This window comes from Pseudorca crassidens, chromosome Y, assembly GCF_039906515.1.
Source record: "Pseudorca crassidens isolate mPseCra1 chromosome Y, mPseCra1.hap1, whole genome shotgun sequence".
NCBI classification, from domain to species: domain Eukaryota; kingdom Metazoa; phylum Chordata; class Mammalia; order Artiodactyla; family Delphinidae; genus Pseudorca; species Pseudorca crassidens.
Window position 1 is genome coordinate 1,569,268 of NC_090318.1, and position 23,512 is coordinate 1,592,779.

The 23,512-nt window shown below is 46.2% G+C and overlaps 1 long non-coding RNA gene across 1 annotated transcript in view; it reads left to right on the plus strand.

Moving 5' to 3' along the window:
• Window positions 1–529: 529 nt before the first annotated feature.
• Window positions 530–23,512, plus strand: part of LOC137217884 (uncharacterized) — an 82,788-nt gene continuing 59,805 nt past the window's right edge. Inside the window, exon 1 of the long non-coding RNA XR_010940308.1 lies at window positions 530–651. This is a non-coding gene — a long non-coding RNA (uncharacterized lncRNA). The remainder of the gene's footprint in view (window positions 652–23,512) is intronic.

The window sequence follows — 23,512 nt, forward strand, 5'->3', positions numbered from 1 at the left end:
AGCTGAAACAGCACCAGCTTCTCCTGGTTTCGCCTCATTTAATAGGTCGTTGATTCATCAATCCCCGATTTATTTTACAGAGACAGCACTGCACATGCTCAGGACGGGACCCATGTTTCTAGGGTGATCTCGGAGCCAAGAATCTTCAGTCCCCAAAACTTAAGGACTAGAAACGTTACCACTGGAGCCCTTTACGAAGCGAGAACCCCTTAATGAGGAAAATCAGGCCTCCATCTGCAGGAGTAGCTCATATGGCCTGATTGGAAACTAGCCAATCAGCTTCCAAGCTTGAAACTCCCTGACCCCTTAAAGTTCACTCCGGATGCCGAATCCTGGAGACGCATTTGCGAGCCCGGGCTGCTGCTGCTGGTTGAGCTGACGGTGAATCTCTTAGTCTTCTGGGAAAGCTTGTGCCATTGCATTGGCTTCTGTGCACGTCGGGCGGTGAGCCTTTGCTCGGAGACAAGTCTTGGGGCGCTCATCAAATACTGAGTCACCTAAAGATACTGCATCTCGGTCAGTGTGCCCACCACCAGCCCCACCGGCCGGATGAGAGGTCTGAGACGTGTGTGCAGGGGGGATGACAAGACGCTGGTGCCGTTTTTCATGACGCTGTTGAGTAGGATCCTGTACCGTCAGTGGGATGCAAAGGTAAGAGCGCGGGTGCCTGTCGGTGTGCAGCCTGGGCTGGATTTCCACGTGCTTTTCTACAGAGGTACGTTCAATCCCGTTCAGCCTCACGGAGGGAAGGGAGGCTTACACTCTCCCTAGTTTAAATAGGGTCACTCGGGGGAAAAGAAAGAACAATTAAGACTCCAACAGCAGTTTCCACGAATTGTTGCCAAACATGAACCTGGCGGAGCTGGATGGAATATGACACCCCAAAGCCTCCTGCACCCACCTGCCCATCTTTGTTTTGTGCCCCATCTTTTCTATCCAGCCGAGGCTGTGGTCATCCATGGACTTGGTCAGACAGTCGTGGGAGAGAAATGGGCTGAATTCTTAATGAATTGGACCATTGTCAGAGCAAGGTGGGGAATCCAGGCTAAATACTATCTGGAAATGAAGATGCATTTTTCTAATTACTGGAATTGTATATCTTCGATGTATCAGTTTGAGGGGAAATTGTGATGGTTTTAGCTCACTTTGCCATTCGTGCTGTTTTCGGAAATCTGTAAAAAATACTGAATCAAGTACACCTGAAACTAATAGACTATACAGCAACTATAGTTCAATTAGAAAACCCTGTAGGTTTTAAAGTCCTAAAGGTAAGTGATTAAGACCTGAACCTTTCCCAAGACAGTGAGTGTATAATCCCAGCAGAGGAGCTGGACTTAACATTTCCCTGGTGCCTGTATCATAATCTTATATGGGGCCTTTGGCTGCGTGTGTTAAACATTTCCCAAACGATGGGTCCCATCTGCCCTTCCTGCCCCTCCCCCCGCCGAAAAGCCATTCTGGTTGAGTATCTGGTGAAAATCTGGCTTTGAAGCAAGGCACTGCCCTTGTCTTCCATGCTTCCAATTCCCCATCAGTGCCTCAGCCCACCGGCTGTGTTCCCCAGCAAGTAACTAATAGACGATTCTCCATGACTCAGTTTCTCCGAGTCCAAATCTGGTCACCCCAGACCTTCTCTGCAGATGCATTTAACCCGGAGAAGACTACCGCGTTTCATGTTTTATGTCCACGTGGCTTCTCCTGTGTAAGTCCCCTGAGGGCAGGGTCTGCACCCCCTGGGGTACACGGGAAATTCAGAGGATGCCCAGCTACTCAAGCCTGTTCGCTAGCCGCGTCGAGGGCGGCGCTTGCAGATAATTGTTACCAAAGCAAATCCGAGTCCCGTGCTCAGCGAAGCCCAGCTCCTGACCCCGGGTTGTGGTGAAGGGAAGAGCAGCGTTTGTCTGCAAGACGCCCCGTGTGCGGCCAAGTCTAGAGAAGGGCGGCTCGCGCTGAAGACGCGAACTCCCCGAGGGCCTTCAGGGAAAGGCTTTAAACCAGGGTCGAGGGAGAGGGTTTCGGGTGCGAGGTCAGCTCGTGGACCTTCTTCGGCTTGGTTGGTGGGGGACCAGGCGTCCGCGTCGTCAACCTTCTGATTGCAGCCACCTGGGGTCTCCGTGCTGGTGGGTGGCACGCAGGTAACTTCTCCCACCTGGCGGGGCTTTCGGTCTCTGCAAAGCAACGCAAATGACGTGGCTCAGAACATGATCTGTAGCCCTTAGGGAGGCACTGAAAGTCCTTGACTCTGTTTAATGGCTAAACTATTACTATTTTTGTCTTAACTGTGTTCCTTTGTATATTTTCTCACTTCTCTGATTAAATTTGCTCTCTGGAGATCCCGGAAGGCCTAGGAGGGTAAAGCTTTTCTTAGAAACAGGAGGCCGGGGACATGGGGGGAGGGGTCCATCCCCCGGTCTGTGACAGCGTCCATAAGTTGTATATTCATGTTCTCATACTCAGGCAACATTAGCTGCTTCCCCAGCCAGTGTTCCCAGAGAGAAGGTATCTTTTATCCCATGAAGAAAAAGGGGACTTTTTTTTCCCCAGTACAGTTTAATTTTTTTGCCGTTTTTTCTTCGTAGAGACTGGTCTCTGTTCCTTTTTGTCAGCTCCCACCGCCCCCATCTTTTATTTTTTTTGTGTGTACCCTGGAGTCCGTCCGTTTCATCCTTGATTTGTTTCCTTTTGCAGTTGTATCCCCTGCCTCAGATCAGGGTCTTCCTCCTTCCATGGCTGCATCTTCCATTTCCCTGAGTTCTGTTCTTGTGTTTCATGGGTGGAAACATGGAGGGGTGGATTAGCTGCCCCTCATTTCCGTTCAGGTAAATGCCACTCCTGTGTCCAGTACACTTTGTCAGCAGAGACGAGATGGCATTTGGCTTAAAAATGCCTCATGAGTTCAGCATTTCCCTGCTACAGGAAAAGCGTTAATCACCATTATAATGTTCCCCAGAGTGGCCAGCAGAATCCTCCCCCTATTTGCCCAATTATTAACCAAAACATCACTCCTTTTTAGCCTGGCACGACAACAAAAGCCATAGTTGTATTTAGCGAGATTTTAAAATCAAGACGGGAATAAGTTACACAGTTAATGTGACATAGGCTAAGGGAGCTAAAATATGACACAGAAGGGTTTGTTACAGTGGAACACACTTAGGTTTTGTTTTGTAAGAGAGATAACTGATCAGAAGGAACTAGGAAGGAAAAAAATCATCAAAACCACCAGGCGGGGCTTGTAGACCCCACGTAACAAACCGTTCTTCAGGGTTGGGCTCCCTCTGCAGACACCAGGCCACTCCGTTTCTGGGCCTGCAGCGTTCATCAGAGTTAGCAAGGATGCTGGCTGAGGTCCATAGTAAACATTCCTTAGAGTTCTGCATGTTTATGATAAGGATACTCTTTATTCTTCCCTGGGTATAAAAGGGTTGTGGGTTTCTCTTGACCCAAGGTCAGTTCTCCGCTCTCCACCTGCAGAGCTCCTTGTTCAAGAAATAGGTTTAAGGGGGGACTTCCCCGGCGGTCCAGTGGTTAGGACTCCACGCTTCCACTGCAGGGGGCACGGGTTTGATCCCTGGTCGGGGAACTAAGATCCTGCAAGCCACGGCCAAAACAAAAAGAAAAAAATAGGTTTAAAAAATACAAGGTGATTTCATTCTGCCATCATGGGCTCATGACAGGCACTCCCAAGTCTCATGAATCATCCGAAATTGTGTGCGTAAGTTTGTGTCTTGCAAGTAAATATAATGCCAACTGTCAAGGCATGGGTGGCTTCCGCTTAGGAGTAAAGGTTGTTTACGCATCATCTGTTAGTAACATACAGTACACCAGCCAAATGAGCATCTTCCGAGAGTCTTCAGGAAAGATGGTGATTCTTTACTTTATGAGAACTCGGCTGCAGAGGTAGCTGGCCACGGTCCTGACCTTCAGCTGTGCCCTCAGGCAAGCAGGTCACTGTGTTCCCTGCCCGGGTCCTTGGTCTCTCTAATCAATAGAAATTGATTAGAAGGCAGATGAGGAATTCAGGAGAGGCTGTCTTGGGACTTGTCCTGCAGCGGGAGGGAGTGAAGACAAGTAACAGGTGCCTGCTCATTCCCTGAGCTGGTTCCTAATGGGCTGAGGGGGGGAGTAGTTGGGTGGGTTGGGATGGAGGGACGGCTTAGGGGGTCTGCCCACCCCTCGGTGGTGCTGTGCGCAGGAATCACGCGCAGGACCCTGCTTTTGCTCCAACACCTCAGACATGGCAGTTGGGGTTGGTCTTTTTGCATCTTATTGTTTGTAATTTCCCACAGCTGTGTGCGGTTATTTTTAGTCCCTTCTAGTTTCTTTGTATCTTGCTGCTGGAGGAGAGGTGTGTCCAGGTGCAAGCCTTGCAGCAAAGGGTCCCAGCTCCCAGCCCATCTCAGCTGCAGTTCCCCCAATTTCAGGAAGGGGCGTCATGGGTATTGTATACAGTCGGTTCTGGATGTCAGTGCGGTGACTGTATACAGCCGGTTGTGGATGCCACCGTGCTTATTCTCACCTCCTGGTTATAGGTCACGGCTGGTTTTGCCTCGTCCTTTCCCACTGAGTTTGCCATGTGATGTCGGTTAGTGATGTTGCAAGCTGTGAGCATTCGTATGGACATTTTGGGGCCTAAAGATACAAATGCTTTTTGATTCGAATACAGATAACACACATGTGACCTTAGCATGGGATTGCTTGCAGGGCATGTACCTGTGCAAATGTATTCTATCGTGTCTTCACGGTGCTTTAAAACTTTATCCCATAACTCAATTTTTCACACTTAAATCGCACTTTGTTTTTAATTGACCCTAAAATGAAGTTTGCTGGTGTATTCCACAAATTGCTATATGGGACCTGCAGGTGTGCTGATTGCTATAATTTTTAAAAGCGTTTGTAAAATCGTGATGTATCTGTTTTCTCGGGCTGCCATAAAATGCCCCAGACTGGGGGCGCTTTTAAACATCAGGTATGTGTCTCTCCCAGTCCTGGAGGCTGGAATCTGAGATCCAAGCGTCAGCAGGGCTGGTACCTCCTGAGGCCTCTCTCCTGGGCTTGTAGACGGCCTCTCCTCCCCGTGTCCTCACAGGGTCGTCCCTCTCTGCGCGTCTGTGTCCCGATCTCCTCTTCTTGTAAGGAAACCTGTCCTTTGGGATCAGGACCCACCCTAGTGACCTCATTTACCTTCATCCCCTCTTTGAAGACCCTCATTTTCAAATACTGTCACATTCTGAGGTCCTGGGGGCTAGGATTTTCCGTGAATTTGGAGGGAACAGTTCAGCCTATAGCACATAAAGGGACAATTTAACACAACTAGATACAACCACACCCCTGCGTATGTATGTAGACCCCTCTTTTCACTGTGACTATGTCCCCTTCTCCATTGGGGGTACACTGGTCCTCATGTGCTTTCCCCAGTGAACCTGAATTTATCATGCACCTCAATTTTATAGCCGGCATCTAAGGCGTCACCAAAATCCCAATGAAATGACTCCTGAAACCTTAGTTTTTCCTACGAATTGGGCGTTTCTATTACAGGCCGTTCTGTTCATCTGACTTGGTTTGCTTTTCATGGGTCTGTGCTTCTGTCTTCCCCTGATCTGGTCATTCATGGGTTACGCGTAGATTATGGGGAAAGAGGACCATCACAGAGGAGAATCAGATTATTCCGTGCTCCCGGACTGGCAAAGCCAAACTCACCTCGTTCCATCCTTTATTAGGGTCATCCTTGTGAAATCCCTACATCTCATGATTCAAAACTAATCGACGGTGGATTGTTTATGGTTTTTATCCTCCTTAGTATTCTTTTATGTATGGTAGTCATTTCTGAATATGTTCCTCTTGGAAAAATGTAGTATATATCATAATGCTCCATTTCCCTGTTTCCATCCAGCTTTTTTTTTTTAATTATGTTTGGGTCTTCGTTGCTGCGTGCGGGCTTTCTCTAGTTGCAGCGAGTGGGGGCTACTCTTCTTTGTGGTGTGCGGGCTTCTCATTGTGGCGGCTTCTCTTGTTGCAGAGCACGGGCTCTAGGTGCGTGGGTTTCAGTAGTTGTGGCATGCAGTCTCAGTAGTTGTGGCGCACAGGCTTGCTCTGCAGCATGTGGGATCTTCCCGGACCAGGGCTCGAACCCGTGTGCCCTGCATTGGCAGGCAGATTCTTTACCACTGCGCCACCAGGGAAGCCCCCATCTAGCTTCTTGATCTAGTAGGAAATGCTATTTTGAAATTGTGCACACGTAATGTGTGTACAGACTATATGTGCATATAATTATATATAAATAACTATATATACAAGTGGTGGTTTATATATGTGTACATCAAGTAATATATGTGTGTGGTTAGTGGCAGATTTCACATTGTCATTTTTCATCTTTTTAAAATTTTTATTGAAGTATATTTGCCATACGGTATTGTTACACAATAGAGTGACTCACAATTGTTAAATGTTATAGTCCAGCTATAGTTATTACAAAATATTAGCTGTACTCCCTGTGCTGTACAGTATATCCTAGTAGCTTATTTTATACGTAATAGTTTGTATCTCTTAAAGCCCCGCCCATCTTGCCCCTCCCCGTTCCCTCTCCCCACTGGGGACCACTAGTTCTCTGTAGCTGTGAGTCTGCTTCTGCTTTGTTATATTCACTAATTTGTTGTATTTTTTTAGATTCCACATAGAAGTCATATCGTGATATCTGTCTTTCTGACTTCACCTAGTCTGATCTCCTTTAGGTTCATTCGTGTTGCTGCAAATGGCATTATTTCATTCTTTTTTTTTTATGGCTGAGTCATATCTCATTGTGTATATGTACCACATCTTCTTTATCCGTTCATCTGTTGATGGACACTTAGGTTGCTTCCATGTCCTGGCTATTGTAAATAGTGCTGCTATGAACTTTGGGGTGCATGTATCTTTTCTAATTAGAATTTTCTCCCAGATAGATGCCCAGGAGTGGGATTGCTGGACCATATGGCCACTCTCTTTTGTAGTTTATTTTCTGAGGCATCTCCATTCTGTTCTCCACAGTGGCTGCAGCACTTTCCATTCCCACCCACAGTATATACATGTGATGTGGTTTTTACCACAAACATCGAGCATCTAGTGAGTTTCTTCCAAACCTGTCATGTTACTGATGAAGAATCCGTTTTTGAGGCAGGTAGAGACTAGAGGCTAATCGTCTTTCGATATGTGGGCATAAAATAATAGAGATGACATTTCTATTCCATTTGTTTGATGTTTTCCAACACTGCACCTGGTGCTAGGGCTGTTGGTGTTGCTGAAATAAAGTCATTCACAGTATCCAGAATTATTTTAAACAGTGACAACTAGGGAAAGGCAGCTCTATTTACTTCCCACGTGGCCACTGATGCGTTTTCAAACAAAATAATGGGGTATGACTAAACTCCGAATGCATCGTGTCCAAGTACGTTTTGCTCAGTGATGGAAACAGCCCTGGGGAAGATTAACATGGAATGAAGACCTTCTGGTCCGTGTCTCTTGGCCCATTCGTTTTCAACATTTGGTTCTCCTTGAGAAAGCTACCGAACAGAAGAAAAACACCAAATTAAAGTAAATATTTGGAGATGGAGGAAGAACACGGTGTTCCGACGGCTGTGCTTTTTTTTACTGAAGTGTCGTTGACTTACAAATGTGTTTCAGGTGTACAGCAAAGGGATTCCGTTAAAAATATCTTTTTCATTTTCTTTTCCATGATGGTTTATCACAGGATATTACATACAGTTCCCTGTGCTCTACAGTAGGACCTTGTTTATTTTATATAAACAGTAGTTTGTCCAATGGCTGTATTTTTTCACGGAAGGCTTTGAGGACTCACCTGGCAATAGCGTCTTGGGTCGTCCACCCTTCTTGTTCAGACAGTATTACTTCCTCTCCAGAGGCCAGATGGCAAATGCGGGGGAGAAAGGTAAGTGCAGCCCCCATGGGGCACAGCCACGGGAGCAGCTGAGAACTGCAGAGAAACGCACCCCGTCAGCTGGTGGGCTGGCGTCTGCACCCCGCGAGGTGGTCTCGGCATCAGGGGAAGCGATGGGCCTTCAGGAGCCGGAGGGCAGGCCGGCTTCGAGCCTGTGTCAGTGCCTTACTGAGCCTTCATGTCCTGTTCCTGGTTCGACCCCGGATGGATGACCCAGGGGTGTGTGGCGTTGTCTTCCTGAATCCCGGAATCCCTTTTGGAGTGTTTTAGTATTTCATTGAAAAATATGTTTTCTGTAAGGGGTAGGAATGCGTGTCAATCAGAGTCGAGTAGCTGCGACAAATAGATTCCAGTCTCATGACAGCAAAGTTGCCAAGGGGTGGGGCAAGGCAGGCAAAGTGGGAAAAGTGTAGGAAGGGGCACGTGTGGACACTTCCAAGGTCTAGAGGGGCATCCGTCATGTTCCTGTATGTGTCATTGGCTGGAACAGGGGCCTCCCTTCCTGCACGTGAGCCCAGGAAGACGAGGGGATTTGTTGGGTCACGCGTGAGCTGGCCGTCCCTTTGCCGCTTCTGCTCTAGAGCTGCCCAGCTGAGAGCTGCTGGTGAGTTAAGACCATCAAAGGGGAGAAGGAAGCACACTGAAAGAGCAAAAAGGGAAAGACAGCAGGACACAAAGTGAGAGGGGCAGCGCCCTTGGCCCACGGGTGGCGCTGGGACCCGAAGCAGCCCCGGTCAGGCGCCCAGCGATGCCAGCTCTGTGCTGAGAGACGATCAGCAGAGCCACGTGACCGTCGGGAAACCCCCTCTACTGCAGTCTCTGCGCTCAGGGGCGGGACCGTCATCACCTGTAGCAGAGATGCAGCAATCGCTCCTACTACCTGATGGGTTTGGCCAAAATCTGCCAGCGTAGGACACGAGACAGGTTTTCTGTCATGTCTGTTCTCCTGAAGGATCTATGACAAGTGTGTTGGCGGGGTCCCCTCCTTAGAGAAAGTGGGGCAGCTGAAGACGGGATCAATGGACTGCATTAGGACGGGCGACATACCAGATATCAGGAACCGGGAACTGCAGGGCGTATGAGAGGTTTCACGTGTGTGCGTGCAATTGTCTATCCCTCAGACAATAGTCCACGTTTGGGGATCGGCTATTGAGATTATTTGCATTCAGGAAAAGTGTGCGTGTGCGTGTAGGTTTGTGTGTCGAGCAGATTTAAATCTATGTGATAGTTGCTTCAACTGACTTTAAAGGTCAGTTGATTAGCTTACAAAAATGAACTGCATTACATCTCTCCGGCTTTCTTGTTTGGCGTGTTAATATTTACAGAACGTCTTTGTCAGCGGTAATTAAGAGGCTTGTAAGTTAAATTGCTGTTTATTCTTTGAAAACTATTAATACATTGGAGTAAAAAAAAACAACTCAGAGCCCAAGGCTACTAATATGAAAATTAAAAGTGGGTCCCAGGACACACCTGTGAGCCCACTACCCCACCCGTGAAAGACATTTGTTCACAGGTTTTGGGTTGTCTTTGCAGAAATTGTCCGCGCGTGTGTTTCATGTTAAATACACGGCAGTTATCCCTGGACATGATATGGGCAGTGGATGCCAGAGTTCTGGCTTGGTTCTGGGTTTTTCCAGCACAGGTCATGTGGACGTGGATAGTTGTGTCTTGGAATGTGTGTGCGAGCCTGCTTCTGGGGTGCAGACCTGAAACGGAACTCGTTTCCAGGGTGTGTGAATGTAAGCTTTGCACCTGTGATTCTCAGGATTGGGTCTAAGTTTACACCCCCGCCGGAAGTATATGCAGGTCGAATTCATTCACGTCCTGACCGACAGGTGGTGTCGCGGCTTTTTGCTGATCTCATATGGTACCAATCTTATTGTTAATTGGTATCATCTTTCCTCCTCTTATACCAATAAGCATGGGCATTTCATCTCGGCCTTAAGATGTGTCTCTGTGGTATCTTCTCAAATATGCATGAGTTGTTTCACTAGTGGCTGCCGACTTGCCTTTGCGGTGCCCGTGGCACCCATGAGCACTGTCGGTAAAGAGGTACTAAAATGGCCCCTTTTCCCACATCTCCCCCAGACCCGCACATCACCAGATGGTTAGACCTTTGGCGATCTGATAAATGAAACGTAGTATTTTGTCGTTTCCGTCAGTGTTTCTTCAGTTACAGCAATTAGTCAAATATTTGCAAGATGGAAACATTTTAAGGCATCTTCTTTCGCTAAAATATTTGAACGCTCCACCTTACCAGGGACCCCGCCATGAACAGCTGATGCTTGGAATATCTGTTCTCTGTTATTTTACTCCTCCCTCCCTCCCACCTCCCTCCCTTCCTTCCTTTTTTCCAGATAATGAGCATCATTTTGCCTCACCATGTTCAAAATACGGGCAACTATCTGTATCAAGAAAGTGGCATTCATTAATGCAAAGTAAAATGATTTTAGCAAGTAAAACACCCCCCTTCCACATAAATGCTTTACTTCCTCACACGGGCATCGCCCAAGCACAGCACGGAATTGTTCATTCCAAGTGACACTGCTCAGTCCAGAGAGCGCGGCTGTAGTCCTCCCTCATGTCACGTCTTTGAATTAAAAACTGCTGCGTTTTGTGCACTGCATCCTCTTGAATCGGGCTCTAGTTAACAGTGCTGTATTACGTAATTAAGATCTACTCTCTTTAGCAATTTCTAAGTGTTCTCACCAAGAAAACGAAATGGTAATTATATGAAGGGTTGGAGATGTTAAGTGTTATCACAGTAATTATTTCAGAATATGCATGTATCAAATGATCTTTTTTATAACATCTTTCTTGGAGGATAATTGCTTAACAATGGTGTGTTAGTTTCTGCTTTATAACAAAGTGAATCAGCTATACGTATACATATATCCCCATATCTCCTCCCTCTTACGTCTTCCTCCCACCCTCCCTATCCCGCCCCTCTAGGTGGTCACAAAGCACCGAGCTGATCTCCCTGTGCTATGCGGCTGCTTCCCACTAGCTATCTGTTTTACATTTGGTAGTGTGTATATGTCCATGCCACTCTCTCACTTCATCCCAGAAATGATTGTTTTAATGTGACATAGATTTAATTGACTTATAGCAAATGTTATGTCATGTTATATCTCATAATATGCCATTGTTACCATGATGTTATGCTTGACCTATAACATATCTTATAATTGCCATTATGAGATATAACATGACATGATAACTGACATAACATATGTCATAACGTGTAAATAACATACGGCATGACGTACAAAGTATATGTCGTATCATAGTTGCCATTATTGATACATAGGACATTATAGCTGACATAACACGCAGTACATACCATAACATGTAATTGACATATAACACGACACTCAGTGTACGTCATAGCATACAATTGCCATTATATATAAATGACATGACTGGCATAGCATAACATACACAACAGCATATAATATATAACATAAAATCGTCATATAGCATATAACCTCTTCCCCCCCGCCCCGGTACGCGGGCCTCTCCCGTTGTGGAGCACAGGCTCCGGACGTGCAGGCTCAGCGGCCATGGCTCACGGGCCCAGCCGCTCCGCGGCACGTGGGATCCTCCCGGACCGGGGCACGAACCCGTGTCCCCTGCATCAGCAGGCAGACTCTTAACCACTGCACCACCAGGGAAGCCCTAGCATATAACCTCTTAAATTATCCCTAAAGCACTGAAACTAAATACCAAAAACCCAAAATTTCGATATTTAAAACCAAGCAGGGAACTCCCCGGCGGTCCAGTGGTTAGAACTCGCTGCTTTCACTGCTGAGGGCCCAGGTTCACTCCTTGGTTGGGGAACTAAGATCCCACAAGACGCGCGGTGTGGCCAAAAATAAATAAATGAATAAACATTAAAAAAACCAAACCAAAAACCCAAACAAAATAAAAGAGCGTGTCTTGCAGGAAACCCTGGTAGAAGTAGGCGTGACTCAGTTCCCTGGGAAGCACCTTAGCTCCTTGTCTGTGAGGAGATCACAAAACCACGTCAAGGGCTCTGCTCCCGGCATCACAGCCCGAGGTGGGCGCCAGGGCTGTGGATTCCAGGAGAAAGTATCCCGGAGAAGAGCAATTATCTAGGCCTTATTTCCCCCCCCACACCGTTTATTTTTAGTGGCGTGAGTTTGTCTGAATCTATGTTTTAGAAGAGAAATTGTGCTTTATCATCTTTGATTTTGTGACAAGACTCTAGGTTTTATTTTATTTATTTTAGAAAAACAAAAAGCCCAGCTGTCTGTCAAGCCTTGTTCAATTCTTTGACGTGCCCACCGGGAGGAAGGAGGGAATCACGACCGTTTCTAGAAAACTTTGGTGGAAAATTAACTGCGACGTGAATTCTGTCGGAGGATACGGGTCTGGGTCCCCACTACGTCCCTTTTTGACCGTGTGTGGCCAGCAGAAAAATGACCCCCGAAGATGTCCAATCCCTAATTCCTCATCCCCAGAGCAGGTGGGCGTGTTCCCTTACGTGGCAAAAGGGAATTACGGTAGCAGGTAGAGCTAAGGTTGGTCATGAGCTGACCTTAAGATGGAGATGATCCTGGATTATCCGGATGCGCTCAGTGTAAGCACAGCGTCCTTCAAAGCGGGCGAGGGAGGGAGAACGAGGGGCGGAGTGATGTGATGTGAGGGAGGAAGGACCACCCTCTGCGGCACTCGAGGATGGGGGAGGGGACCACGGAGCCAAGCAATGTGGGTGGTCTGTAGAAGCCGGAAAATGCAAGAGACAGGTTCTCCCTTGGCGCGTCGAGAAGGCACCAGCCCCGCTGACACCGGGGTCTTAGCTCTGTGGGGCTTCTGACCCCCCAGACCTGTGAGATAATAAATATGCATCATTTGAGCCTTGAGGGTGCGCTGTCGTTACAGCAACCGTTGGAAAGAGACACGCATATAAATGGCTCGTTAAATCTTAACTCGGGTCTGTCCTGTTGCTCAGAAACTTCCCAGGGTACCCACAGAGCGAAAGCCATGGAATACAAGGCAAATAGCGCTTTTAGTAAGACGTGATCCCTGCCCCCGGGAGGAGAACCTCGGGGCGGGGGGCGGGTTGCCCACGCACACATTAGTGTTCTTCCCTCTTCTTTCTTTCTAGTGTGTGTCATCCCTTCTTCATTTTTTCCCCCTTCTTTTTTACTCGAGGTTGAAGAAATCATGCCAACTTTCAGTTTTATTGGAGCAAAGGAAGGCCTAGGATGTGTGTTTGAAACTTTTTAATAAAAACCATTCTATTGTGAAATAGACAAAGCATGAAATGCACCCTTTTAACCTTTTTTAAGTGTTTAGTGGTGTTAAGTCCATTCACACTGTCGTGCAGACATCACCACGATCCTCTCCGGAACTCCTTGTGCAAAACTGAAACTCTGTCCCCGTGAAACACTAAATCCCCTTTTCCTCTCCCCTGGCCCCGGCACCCAGTTTTCTTTCTGGCCAGGAATTTGCGTGTTCTGGGCATTTCCTGTAAATGGAGTCACACACTATGTGTCTTTTTGTGTGTGGCCTCTTTCACTGAGCACGACGGCCTCAAGCTTCGTCCATGCCGTAGCCGGTGTCAGCGTTTCCTGCCTTTTTATGACTGAATACCATTCCATTGTGTGGATGGGACCACACTTTATCCATTCATCCGTGGATGGGCGGTTGGGTTGTTTCCACCTTTGTGAATAAGCCTTCTATGAACCCGGGTGTGCAACTATCTCTTCAAGACCCTGCTTTCCATTCCTTTGGATAAATACCAAAAGTGGAATTGCTGGGTTGTACGGTAACTGTTCTTAGCTTTTTAAGGACCCTCCATACTGTGCTCTAGAGTGGCTGTATCAGTTTACATCCCCACCAACAGCGTAGGAGGGTTCCTTTTCTTCACAGCCTCACCCACACTTGTTATTTTCTGCTTTTGTTTCTGTTTATAGCCATCCTAGTGGGTGTGAGGTGGTGTCTCACTGTGCTTTCGATTTGCGTTTCTCTAACCATTAGTGATGTTGAGCATCTTTTCATGTGCTTATTGGCCATTGGCATATCTTCTTTGCAGAAATATCTGTTCATGTTCTTTGCCTATTTAAAAAACTCAGTTTTTTCCCCTCAGTGGGCTCTCTTTATTAATTCCGTTTTTAAATTTTCTTTTTATTTATATATAGATATTGTAATTTTTTACTGGAGTAGAGTTGCTTTACAATGTTGTGTTTCTGCTGTACAGCAAAGTGAATCAGTCATACGTATACATATGTCCACTCCTTTTTGGATTTCCTTCCCATTTAGGTCACCGCAGAGCAGTGAGTAGAGTTCCCTGTGCTATACAGCAGGTTCTCGTTAGTTATCTATTTTATACATAGTAGTGTGTATATGTCAATCCCAATCTCCCAATTCATCCCATTCCCCTTTTCCCCCCTCGGTGTTCATACGTTTGTTCTCTACGTCTGTGTCTCTATTTCTGCTTTGCAAATAGGTTCCTCTCTACCATTTTTCTGGATTCCACATATATGCATTAATATCCGATATTTGCTTTTCTCTTTCTGACTTCACTCTTTATGACAGTCTGTAGGTCCAGCCACATCTCTGCAAATGGCACAGTTTTGTTCCTTTCTGTGGCTGAGTAGTATTTCACTGTATGTATGCACCACATCTTTATCCATTCCTCTGCTGGTGGACACTTAGGTTGCTTCCATGTCCTGGCTATTGTAAATAGTGCTGCTATGAACATGGGAGTGCATGTGTCTTTTGGAATTACGGTTTTCTCCGGCTGTATGCCCAGGAGTGGGATTGCTGGATCATATGGTAGTTCTGTTTTTTATTGTGGTTGTTAAGAAATGTTTCTGAAGCAGCTGGGAGAGAAACAAGAAGGTGTGCGAGTCCCAGTAGCCTCCCAAACCCTGCGGGAACCAAACCTCATTCGGAAGCTCATTGCTTTCAATGCCCTTGGCTTGTAAACCATCACTGCTTTGGGGCCGCCTGGAAGCCTCTAGGGACTTCCTGGGAGGACCTTCCACATGCAAGTGGCTTTCAGAAAAAGTGGGGAAAGTGAAACAGAAGAGGTCGGTTGGCTGCCAGCATGATATAAATACGCATATCTCTACACTTGTCACAGTGAAAGTCTAAAAGTCCAGGAAGGGGGCCCTGATGCTGTGATAGCTGGTCAAATCGCACACGTTGGAACTGGGGTCTCCCATGCCGCAAGTGGGGTGGACTAGACTTGTTTCTATGGGAACCAGGCATCCTGGGCAAAAAACGACCCTACAGGACATTCACTTTGTATTCCAGAGTTTCCTGTCTTGGCCTGGAGGCCCGTTGGCAAAGTAGAAATACTTGCGAGCATATTTCCACGAGGGTTGCTCTCCTCCGTGTGAATCTCTGAAAAGACATTTGTGAGCCTCTGAGAGCTTGACTTTGAGCGTTCAAAGCGGTTATGGGAATGGTGGTTCTGGCCGTAGCTGTTGCGATGAACAGTGTAACGTGCACTGAGGAGACTTCACAGAACATTGGGGGTTGGAAGGATTTGCGGTAAGGAACACACCTTCCACGGAATGGTAGTAGCCAAGTAACATAGAATTCAGCCGCGGAGGACGTGTTGGGAGTCTGGGTGAGACTGTTGATGCTGACGAGGATAGTTCACGGTGGACACAGCATCCACTTTGAAAGGTATAAGTAGATTCCGGGAAGACGGCTAAACGTAATTCTGGATAACCAGGTGCAGCTTGGCCCTGCTGGATTTTGAACTGATAAACAGAGAAACGAATATAAAAATGAAGAAAACAAACACAACCTTGTAAATCAACTGTACAACAATAAAAATTAATGTAAAAAAATGAAGAAAGCACTGAGTGTCCTAAGGCGGCTTTTGGGAACCTTAGATTCCAAGGGAGATTCTTGGAGGTGTAATTCCACCAGGTGTGCTGTGGAAAGTTTGGCCACATCTGCCTGCGGTTAGCTGAGTGTAGAGAGTGTGTTCAGCCAGGCATCCACCCATAAATCTTCAAAAAAATTTTATTTATTGACGTATAGTTGATTTACAAGGTTGTGTTAGTTTCAGGAGTACAGCAAAGTGATTCAGTTATAATTATATGTATTTTTTCATATTCTTTCCTATTTTGGTTTATCACAGAATATTGAGTAGAGTTCCCTGTGCTATACAGGAGGCTCTTGTTGTGTATTCATCCTATATATACTAGTTTGCATCTGCTAATCCCAACCTTCCACTCCATCCCTCCTCCACCCCCCTGCCCCTTGGCAACCACAAGTCTGTTCTCTACGTCTGTGAGTCTTGTTTCTGCTTTGTAGATACGTTCATTTGTGTTCATATTTTAGATTCTACATATAAGTGATATCACATGCTATTTGTCTTTCTCTGGCTTACTTCACTTAGTATGATCATCTCTGGGTCCATCCGTGTGGCTGCAGATGGCATTATATCATTCTTTTTTATGGCTGAATAATATTCCATTGCATGTGTCTTTTTGAATTATGGTTTTCTCAGGGTATATGCCCAGCAGTGAGATTGCTGGGTCGTATGGTAGTTCTATTTTTAGTTTTTTAAGGAACCTCCACACTGTTCTCCATAGTGGCTGCACCAACTTACATTCCCACCAACAGGGTAGGAGGGCTTCCTTTTCTCCATACCCTCTCCAGCACCTATTGTTTGTAGACTTTTTAATGATGCCCATTCTGACCAGTGTGAGGTTGATACCTCCTTGTAGTTTTGATGTGCATTTTTCTAATAATTAGCAATGTTGAGCCTCTTTTCCTGTGCCTGTTGGCCATCTGGATGTCTTCTCTGGACCTATATGTCTATTAAGGTCTTCTGCCCATTTTTTTTTAACATCTTTATTGGAGTATAATTGCTTTACAATGGTGTGTTAGTTGCTGCTATATAACAAGGTGAATCAGCTATACATATACATGTATCCCCATATCTCCTCCCTCTTGCGTCTCCCTCCCTCCCACCCTCCCTATCCCACCCCTCTAGGTGGTCACAAAGCACTGAGCTGATCTCCCTGTGCCATGCAGCTGCTTCCCACTAGTTATCTGTTTTACATTTGGGAGTGTATATATGTCCATGCCACTCTCTCACTTTGTCCCAGCTTACCCTTCCCCCTCCCCGTGTCCTCAAGTCTATTCTCTACGTCTGCGTTTTTATCCTTGTCCTGCCCCTAGGTTCTTCAGAACCATTTTTTTTAGATGCCATAAGGTCACAGACACCCCAAAACACACCACTGGATGTAGTCCTGCCCAGCAGAAAGACAAGATACAGCCTCATTCACCAGAACACAGGCACTAGTTCCCTCCACCAGGAAGCCTATACAACCCACTGAACCAACTTTAGCCACTGGGGACAGACACCAAGAACAACGGGAACTACGAACCTGCAGCCTGTGAAAAGGAGACCCCAAACACAGTAAGTTAAGCAAGATGAGAAGACAGAGAAACAGCAGATGAAGGAGTATGGTAAAAACCCACCAGACCAAACAAATGTAGAGGAAATAGGCAGTCTACCTGAAAAACAATTCAGAGTAATGATAGTAGAGATAATACAAAATCTTGGAAATAGAACGGAGAAAATACAAGAAACGTTTAACAAGGACCTAGGAGAACTAAAGAGGAAAAAAGCAACGATGAACAACACACTAAATGAAATTAAAAATACTCTAGAAGGAATCAATAGCAAAATAACTGAGGCAGAAGAATGGATAAGTGACCTGGAAGATAAAATAGTGGAAATAACTACTGCAGAGCAGGATAAAGAAAAAAGAATGAAAAGAGTTGAGGATAGGCTCAGAGACCTCTGGGACAATATTAAACGCACCAACATTCGAATTATAGGGGTCCCAGAAGAAGAAGAGAAAAAAGAAAGGGACTGAGAAAATATTTGAAGAGATTATAGTAGAAAACTTCCCTAATATGGGAAAGGAAATAGTTAATCAAGTCCAGGAAGCACAGAGAGTCCCATACAGGGTAAATCCAAGGAGAAATAGGCCAAGACACACATTAATCAAACTATCAAAAATTAAATACAAAGAAAGCATATTAAAAGCAGCAAGGGAAAAGCAACAAATAACATACAGGGGAATCCCGATGAGGTTAACAGCTGATCTTTCAGCAGAAACTCTGCAAGCCAGAAGGGAGTGGCAGGACATATTTAAAGTGATGAAGGAGAAAAACCTACAACCAAGATTACTCTACCCAGCAAGGATCTCATTCAGATTTGATGGAGAAATTAAAAGCTTTAGAGACAAGCAAAAGCTGAGAGAATTCACCACCAAACCAGCTTTACAACAAATTCTGCCCATTTTTTGATTGTTTTTTGTTGTTGTTCTTGCGTTGTGTGAGCTATTTGTATATTTTGGAAATTAAACCCTTGTTGGTTGCATCATTTGCCAATATTTTCTCTCGTTCTGCAGCATTTGTTATTTGTAGACTTTTTTTTTAAGATGTTGGGGGTAGGAGTTTATTAATTTATATTTTTGCTGTGTTGGGTCTTCGTTTCTGCCTGAGGGCTTTCTCTAATTGCGGCACGCGGGGGCCACTCTTCATCGCGGTGCGCGGGCCTCGCTGTCGCAGCCTCTCTTGTTGCGCAGCACAGGCTGCAGACGCGCAGGCTCAGTAGTTGTGGCTCTCGGGCCTAGTTGCTCCGCGGCATGTGGAATCCTCCCCGACCAGGGCTTGAACCCGTGTCCCCTGCATTAGCAGGCAGATTCTCAACCACTGCGCCACGAGGGAAGCCCTGTTTGTAGACTTTTTGACGATGGCCACTGTGACCAGCGTGAGGCGCACACAAGTTTCTCCTGCTCAGAAGACTGTGTCTCTAAGAACACGTTCTCCTTTTATTTGAACTTTTTCTAAAGGTTCCCTGTGCTCTCTCCCACTTCTGAATTCTAATATTGTTGTTCCCTGTGGATACAGGCATTTTTCCTCCATTTACCTTTGTTATGAACTCCGTTGCTTGCGTCACCATGACTGGGAGACGACAAACAAGAGAAGGCTGTGAAATCCTAGAGACGCAGTGGTCTTCACTCATCCACCCAAAGCAGAGAGCACCCCAGATGCATCGGCGGGGAAGGATCCTTCCCTCCCCGCCGGGACTGTGGAGCAGGCGATGGCCCACAGGGAGTGGAAAGTCCATTTCTGCATTAACGAAAGGTTGCTGGGCCGTCACCAATGCCAACCCCAGGACAGGGCCGTTCACTAGGGTGCAAACGATGACTCCCTTATCTGTGAGGTTTCAGAGCTGTGTAAGAGGATCTGGTGGCATGAGAAACCCAGAGGGAGCCCGTCTTAATTGCAGACACTCTTGTTCACAGCTCCTTATAAAAGGTGGTTTGGAGCCATGCTAGATCACGTGGGGAACTGGACCCCCCCCTTAAGTGTCATGAGTGTCTGTCTCCTAGCTGCATAAAGAAGACCCTGTCTCGGAAGCGTGGAATGTTCCCTGGACCCAAGCAGCTTAAAATCAACGTTGGTGGTGGGTGGAGGCTGCGGGCGTGCTGTGGCTGGAGAGGATGCAGGTGTCTCTCTGGTCGCCATGCTGCCCAGAGCTGGGAACACTTAGCCACAGATGGGGTGGGCACAGGGAGAGCGTCACAGGGGTGACCCCTCCATAATTGCGTGGGTTTGTCCCATCAGTGACATTCTGCGGTAGGCGTTGTGTAAATAAAAGCACTTCCCAGTGCTGAGAGCGTGTTCATTTTCCTGATGGCTAAACCAACAGAAGATGGACCATGGGACATTACGTCATCCTATGGCTGGGTGCCCGCCGAACACCTGAGCAGCAGGTGACAGACATCAGGTGCCCCATGGTGGGACCCCTGAGAAGGTTCAGACAGATGCTTGCCTCCCCCTGTGTGACTGAGTTTTACGACCAGAGAAATAAACATAACACTTCTGTGGGTGAGAGATGCTGGCGGGGGGAGAGGCTGTGACAGTAGAGTTTGAGGAGCCGGTTTGGAAGTGCTGCAGGACCTCTTCTGAGAATGGGCACGGATGAGGATGCTTCGGTGAACGGACCGTGGGATTCTGACCTTGCCTTTGTTGCCAGTTCCATTTCCTTCCTCACCACGACTCCCTTGCCCTGTCATATTTGGAGAAAAGAGAGCTGTTGAATTATGGGGACACTTCCTAGCCTTGGGGACACTGCAGGTAGAACCCTAGTGTGCCATTCTTCGGGTGTTTGCATTAGAAAAGGACTGTTCTTAGCTTCCCAGCATCTGCCTCGTGCTGGTTTCAAAGGATCCTGAGAGCGACAGCTTTGAACAGACTCCTAAGTGACGCTGAGGGGATTCTATCCCATTTTTCAGCTGGTTTGCAGCTTCCCTTGATGGTTCAAAGCAATCTCGCCGAAGGAACCTGATTCCCAGGGCATCAGGCAATGCCAGGAAGGCTGCCAGGATCGGTCCTGGTTGCAAAGCAATGTTAATTAAAACTCATGTCTGATCTCCACACCTCTCACTGCATCCTGTCCCCCCACGTACACTTTTAATAATGTGCAGTTCTATTGTACTATCCGCGGTGACCCATTTCACAGCATGTGGTACTCGTGTGGTGTCATTTCTCCGCTGGACGGAAGGAGAAAGTAATAAAACGTTCCGGAGTCGTGGAGAGAGCGTGGGCCTTGGCATCTCATGGCCTGCAATCCTAGTTCTTGCTTTGCTGCCTCTGTAGCTGGGCTGCCTTCTTGGAGACCCTCGACGTCACCAAACGTCAGTTTTCTTGTCTGCAGAATGGAGACAACGGTCATTTGCTTTGGGCTTTGCAGAAAGGATTAGAAGGGGTGGATGTATCAGAGGAAAACCAATGTACCCACGGAAAAGTCCTTATCACTCATTACAACGGAGCGGGGTGACCTCCAGGGGAAATGCGCCTTCCATCGGATGAATTGTTACATGAGCACGTTTGAAGGGGCTGTGATCCAGCTGTACTTAAAAAATTTTTTTTTATTTAACATTTTTTTATTGTCAAAGTCACATAATATAAAACATCCTTTTTTTTTTTTTTTTTTGCAGTACGCGGGCCTCTCACTTCTGTAGCCTCTCGCGTTGCGGAGCACAGGCTCCGGACACGCAGGCTCAGCGGCCATGGCTCACGGGCCCAGCCGCTCCGCGGCATGTGGGATCTTCCCAGACCGGGGCACGAACCCGTGTCCCCCGCATCGGCAGGAGGACTCCCAACCACTGCGCCACTAGGGAAGCCCAAAACATCCTATTTTAACCACATTTAACTGCACAGCTCAGTGGCACTAAGTACATTCACATTATTGTACAATCCTCACCTCCCGAATTTTTGAGCTTCCCAAACTGAAACTCTGTCCCCATCAAACATTAACTGCACATTCCCCCACCCCCCGGCCCCGGCATCTACCAGTGTACTTTCTGACTTCATGAATTTGACTGTTTTAGGTACCTCATATAAGTGGTATCAAACAGCATTGACCTGCACCCAGTGTATATTGGAATGCATTTTTAAGGTTAATATATGTCCTGCAAACATACTGTACCTTCTTTTCTTCTCCCTGTGCAATACAGTAGTCCCTCACTAAACCTCTGCTTCATACACAGTAGTGTTCATATGTCCATCCTAATCTCTCAATCCATCCCACTCCCCCCTTGGTGTCCATACGTTTGTTCTCTACGTCTGTGTCTATTTCTGCTTTGCAAATAGGTTCATTTGTACCATTTTTCTAGATCCCACATATATGCATTAAATGAATATATGACATTCGTTTTTCTCTTTCTGACTTACTTCACTCTATACCTGGAGAAAACCGTAATTCAGAAAGATAACATTCCAGTGTTCCGAAACGGTGATTGCTTTAACTGCCTTTCTTCTTCCCAAAAGACGTTTAAAAGAGTTTTACAATTCCAGTTGGAAACTGTAACCCAAAAAGGTGCATGCACCCCTATGTTCACAGCAGCAATGTTCACAGTAGCCAAGACATGGAAGCCACCTAAATGTCCTTCGACGGGGGAATGGATAAAGAAGATGTGGTACGTATATACAGTGGAATATTACTCAGCCATAAAAAAGAATGAAATCATGCCATCTGCAGCAACATGGAGAGACCTAGAGATCCCACTGTCTTTGATTTCACTCAGAAGCTCTGGGCTTTGTTGGATATGTGGCCGTGCAAATCGCTTTGGGCCGTTCCCACATCGTGCTGTCAAGAGTCCATCCCTAACGCTTACAGTAATCCCTTGAAATCTGCAGCCCTGTTACAACAAAGACCAGCCTCTTCGCTGCAGCTTCCAGAACTTACAAGTCAGTGGAATTGCAAAGTGGTGGGACGGGGGAACATTTTACGTTGGCATTCACGCATTGTCTGTAAACGAAAATGCAAATGATTTGTTTTAGTTTGTGACCATCGGGCACTTGGTAGGGGTGGGGGGCATGGAGCTTTGTCCTGCGGTGTGCATTTTATATAGAAAATGTATGAAAGGAAAAAATCAGTCAGATGGGTGAAAGGAAAAAAATCAAAGCCATACATGCAGGCATCTGTTTTCAGGTTCGTGTTTCGTCACGACACCAACCTGTCGAAAGTTTACTGATTGCACGTTCAACCAATCCTCTTGTGAGTCTGTTTATGTTTCATAGGCAAGTTCATTTGTATCACACTTTAGATTCCACATGTAAGTGGTAACGTGGTATCTGTCTTCCCTGTCTGACTGACTTCACTCAGTATGATCATCTCTAGGTCCATCCAGGTTGCTGCAAATGGCATGATTTCATTCCTTTTTATGGCTGAGTCATGTTCCATTGTACACATGCACCACTGTGTCTTATTTATCCTTCCCTCTGTCGATGGACACGTAGGTTGTTTCCATGTCCTGGCTATTGTGAATAGTGCTGCTGTGAACAGTGGGGTGCGTGTATCTTTTCGAATCAGTTTTGTCTGGATATATGCCCAGCAGTGGGATTGCTGGATCGTATGATAGCTCTATTTTTAGTTTTTTAAGGAACCTCCATACTGTTCTCCGTGGTTTATATTCCCCCCAACAGTGTAGGAGCGTCCTTTCTTCTCCACAGCTTCCCTAGCATTTGTGATTTGTGTTCTTTTTGGTGATGGTCATTTGACAGGTGTGAGGTGATACCTCGTTGTGGTTTTGGTTTGCATTTCCCTGATGATTAGCAGTGTTGAGCATCTTTTCATGTGTCTGAATGCACCTCAGCAATGGCCACCTGGCTGCATGTTGGATGTCTGAACCACAGTTACTCCATTCTGAGTTTTAAATGTATTTTTCCTTCATGGCTAAAGCAGACGTACAGTGCATGTTTAATAGGCCGCAAACATGCTGTTTTGGTTAGCCTGAAGTTCAGATTAAATCATGTAGAAGCCAGGATGACTTCCCTATACCTCAACATGTCAAAATTTCCTCTATCGTTTTCCCCTCTGGATTGCAAATCTTTCTTTTTTATTGAAGTATAGTTGATTTACAGTGTTGTGTTAGTTTCTTGTGTAGAACTAAGTGATTCAGTTATATATATATTCTTTTATATATTTTATGTATACATTTTTATATATAAAATTTTATAATAGTCATATATTTTATATAATCTTTTATATATCTATGT